A 4,778-nucleotide genomic window follows, 5' to 3' on the forward strand; every position below is an offset into this window, starting at 1 on the left:
ACAGGTGGCTACCAAAAGGGGACTAGAAAACTAGAGTGTCGTCTAAGTAACACAAATAAGTCGTCCACTTGAAACTTCATAGCAACGAGTCTATCATCCGTTTGAAAGTGGTAGGGCCGTTCAAAAGTACAAAAGGCATGACTTCAAATTGGAGATGCCATCAGGAGTAATGAACGCGGCTTTCACGCAATAGCGTTTATCGATGGAGATTTGCCACTAGCCAGAACGAACAAGCAGATCAGTTAAGGGGAAATGAGGGTGCTTGTTATAATACATAAGGAAAGAAGCCAACAGTCGGCGAGACCAAGGAAAGCGTTGGGGATGGTACTTTATGTCTTTTTTTTAATGTTTACTTTGATATCACAGAGATTAGTAATGTAATCTGTTTAGGGGAAAGATAATTAAACACAAAGTAGAAGAAAAAACAACGTGCCGATGGTGGGAACCGAACCCACGACCTCCGAATAACGCGTCCGGTGCTCTTCCAACTGAGCTACATCGGCCGCTGTCCCCCTGATACTTTCTTGGGTATTTATGTTGTCTGTATACGAACTTTGAGAGTGTTCACCAGCGCCGCCCTCAGCCAAGGCGGCGGACATGGAACGTCCTTTGTTACCGCCACCGTCACGTAGAACGTGATCAAGAGCGAGGGTTCTAGCACAGCTTTCGCCCTCGCTCTTGATCACTTTCTACGGGACGGTGGCGGTAACAAGGGACGTTCCACGTCCGCCGCCTTGGCTGAGGGCGGCGCTGGTGAACACTCTCAAAGTTCGTATACAGACAACATAAATACCCAAGAAAGTAGCAAGGACAGCGGCCGATGTAGCTCAGCTGGAAGAGCACCGGGCGCGTTATTCGGAGGTCGTGGGTTCGGTTCCCACCATCGGCACGTTGTTTTTTCTTCTACTTTGTGTTTAATTATCTTTCCCATAAACAGATTACATTACTAATCTCTGTGATATCCAAGTAAACATTAAAAAAAAGACAAAGTACCATCCCCAACGCTTTCCTTGGCCTCGCCGACTGTTGGCTTCTTTCCTTATGTATTATAACAAGCACCCTCATTTCCCCTTAACTGATCTGCTTGTAGCTTGCGGGGGTCTCGGTTCTGGCAGTCTTGAAGCCATAGGTAGCGTGAGAGGGTTCTAGCACAGCTTTCGCCCTCGCTCTTGATCACGTTCTACGTGACGGTGGCGGTAACAAACGACGTTCCACGTCCGCCGCCTTGGCTGAGGGCGGCGCTGGCGAACACTCTCAAAGTTCGTATACAGGCAACATAAATACCCACGAAAGTAGCAGGGGGACAGCGGCCGATGTAGCTCAGTTGGAAGAGCACCAGACGTGTTATTTGGAGGTCGTGGGTTCGGTTCCCACCATCGGCACGTTCTTTTTCCTTCTACTTTGTGTTTAATTATCTTTCCCCTAAACAGATTACATTACTAATTTCTGTGATATCCAAGTAAACATTAAAAAAAAGACAAAGTACCATCCCCAACGCTTTCCTTGGCCTCGCGGACTGTTGGCTTCTTTCCTTATGTATTATAACAAGCACCCTCATTTCCCCTTAACTGATCTGCTTGTAGCTTACGGGGGTCTCGGTTCTGGCAGTCTTGAAGCCATAGGTAGCGTGAGAGGGTTCTAGCACAGCTTTCGCCCTCGCTCTTGATCACGTTCTACGTGACGGTGGCGGTAACAAAGGATGTTCCACGTCCGCCGCCTTGGCTGAGGGCGGCGCTGGTGAACACTCTCAAAGTTCGTATACAGACAACATAAATACCCAAGAAAGTAGCAGGGGGGACAGCGGCCGATGTAGCTCAGTTGGAAGAGCACCGGACGCGTTATTCGGAGGTCTTGGGTTCGGTTCCCACCACCGGCACGTTGTTTTTTCTTCTACTTTGTGTTTAATTATCTCTTCCCTAAACAGATTACATTACTAATCTCTGTCATATCCAAGTAAACATTAAAAAAAAGACATAAAGTACCATCCCCAACGCTTTCATTGGCCTCGCCGACTTTTGGCTTCTTTCCTTATGTATTATAACAAGCACCCTCATTTCCCCTTAACTGATCTGCTTGTAGCTTACGGGGGTCTCGGTTCTGGCAGTCTTGAAGCCATAGTTAGCGTGAGAGGGTTCTAGCACAGCTTTCGCCCTCGCTCTTGATCACGTTCTACGTGACGGTGGCGGTAACAAAGGACGTTCCACGTCCGCCGCCTTGGCTGAGGGCGGCGCTGGTGAACACTCTCAAAGTTCGTATACAGACAACATAAATACCCAAGAAAGTAGCAGGGGGGACAGCGGCCGATGTAGCTCAGTTGGAAGAGCACCGGACGCGTTATTCGGAGGTCGTGGGTTCGGTTCCCACCATCGGCATGTTGTTTTTTCTTCTACTTTGTGTTTAATTATCTTTCCCCTAAACAGATTACATTACTAATCTCTGTGATATCCAAGTAAACATTAAAAAAAAGACAAAGTACCATCCCCAACGCTTTCCTTGGCCTCGCCGACTGTTGGCTTCTTTCCTTATGTATTATAACAAGCACCCTCATTTCCCCTTAACTGATCTGCTTGTAGCTTACGGGGGTCTCGGTTCTGGCAGTCTTGAAGCCATAGGTAGCGTGAGAGGGTTCTAGCACAGCTTTCGCCCTCGCTCTTGTTCACGTTCTACGTGACGGTGGCGGTAACAAAGGACGTTCCACGTCCGCCGCCTTGGCTGAGGACGGCGCTGGTGAACACTCTCAAAGTTCGTATACAGACAACATAAATACCAAAGAAAGTAGCAGGGGGGACAGCGGCCGATTGTAGCTCAGTTGGAAGAGCACCGGACGCGTTATTCGGAGGTCGTGGGTTCGGTTCCCACCATCGGCACGTTGCTTTATCTTCTACTTTGTGTTTAATTATCTTTCCCATAAACAGATTACATTACTAATCTCTGTCATATCCAAGTAAACATTAAAAAAAAGACATAAAGTACCATCCCCAACGCTTTCATTGGCCTCGCCGACTTTTGGCTTCTTTCCTTATGTATTATAACAAGCACCCTCATTTCCCCTTAACTGATCTGCTTGTAGCTTACGGGGGTCTCGGTTCTGGCAGTCTTGAAGCCATAGTTAGCGTGAGAGGGTTCTAGCACAGCTTTCGCCCTCGCTCTTGATCACGTTCTACGTGACGGTGGCGGTAACAAAGGACGTTCCACGTCCGCCGCCTTGGCTGAGGGCGGCGCTGGTGAACACTCTCAAAGTTCGTATACAGACAACATAAATACCCAAGAAAGTAGCAGGGGGGACAGCGGCCGATGTAGCTCAGTTGGAAGAGCACCGGACGCGTTATTCGGAGGTCGTGGGTTCGGTTCCCACCATCGGCATGTTGTTTTTTCTTCTACTTTGTGTTTAATTATCTTTCCCCTAAACAGATTACATTACTAATCTCTGTGATATCCAAGTAAACATTAAAAAAAAGACAAAGTACCATCCCCAACGCTTTCCTTGGCCTCGCCGACTGTTGGCTTCTTTCCTTATGTATTATAACAAGCACCCTAATTTCCCCTTAACTGATCTGCTTGTAGCTTACGGGGGTATCGGTTCTGGCAGTCTTGAAGCCATAGGTAGCGTGAGAGGGTTCTAGCACAGCTTTCGCCCTCGCTCTTGTTCACGTTCTACGTGACGGTGGCGGTAACAAAGGACGTTCCACGTCCGCCGCCTTGGCTGAGGACGGCGCTGGTGAACACTCTCAAAGTTCGTATACAGACAACATAAATACCAAAGAAAGTAGCAGGGGGGACAGCGGCCGATTGTAGCTCAGTTGGAAGAGCACCGGACGCGTTATTCGGAGGTCGTGGGTTCGGTTCCCACCATCGGCACGTTGCTTTATCTTCTACTTTGTGTTTAATTATCTTTCCCATAAACAGATTACATTACTAATCTCTGTGATATCCAAGTAAACATTAAAAAAAAGACAAAGTACCATCCCCAATGCTTTCCTTGATCTCGCCGACTGTTGGCTTCTTTCCTTATGTATTATAACAAGCACCCTCATTTCCCCTTAACTGATCTGCTTGTAGCTTACGGGGGTCTCGGTTCTGGCAGTCTTGAAGCCATAGGTAGCGTGAGAGGGTTCTAGCACAGCTTTCGCTCTCGCTCTTGATCACGTTCTACGTGACGGTGGCGGTAACAAAGGATGTTCCACGTTCGCCGCCTTGGCTGAGGGCGGCGCTGGTGAACACTCTCAAAGTTCGTATACAGACAACATAAATACCCAAGAAAGTAGCAGGGGGACAGCGGCCGATGTAGCTCAGTTGGAAGAGCACCGGACGTGTTATTCGGAGGTCGTGGGTTCAGTTCCCACCATCGGCACGTTCTTTTTCCTTCTACTTTGTGTTTAATTATCTTTCCCCTAAACAGATTACATTACTAATTTCTGTGATATCCAAGTAAACATTAAAAAAAAGACAAAGTACCATCCCCAACGCTTTCCTTGGCCTCGCGGACTGTTGGCTTCTTTCCTTATGTATTATAACAAGCACCCTCATTTCCCCTTAACTGATCTGCTTGTAGCTTACGGGGGTCTCGGTTCTGGCAGTCTTGAAGCCATAGGTAGCGTGAGAGGGTTCTAGCACAGCTTGCGCCCTCGCTCTTGATCACGTTCTACGTGACGGTGGCGGTAACAAAGGACGTTCCACGTCCGCCGCCTTGGCTGAGGGCGGCGCTGGTGAACACTCTCAAAATTCGTATACAGACAACATAAATACCCAAGAAAGTGGCAGGGGGGACAGCGGCCGAT

The 4,778-nt window shown here is 48.2% G+C and overlaps 2 non-coding genes across 2 annotated transcripts; both read left to right on the forward strand.

The window, feature by feature from the left end:
• The first annotated feature begins 1,309 nt into the window (after window positions 1–1,309).
• Window positions 1,310–1,382, forward strand: TRNAT-UGU (transfer RNA threonine (anticodon UGU)). Its single transcript has one exon. It is a non-coding gene; the product is annotated as a tRNA-Thr (tRNA).
• Window positions 1,383–4,278: 2,896 nt separating this feature from the next.
• TRNAT-UGU (transfer RNA threonine (anticodon UGU)) lies at window positions 4,279–4,351 on the forward strand. The gene has a single exon. It is a non-coding gene; the product is annotated as a tRNA-Thr (tRNA).
• Window positions 4,352–4,778: the final 427 nt, after the last annotated feature.

This window comes from Amblyomma maculatum, chromosome 3 (assembly GCF_055883805.1).
Source record: "Amblyomma maculatum isolate TAMU_Amacu chromosome 3, ASM5588380v1, whole genome shotgun sequence".
NCBI lineage: Eukaryota > Metazoa > Arthropoda > Arachnida > Ixodida > Ixodidae > Amblyomma > Amblyomma maculatum.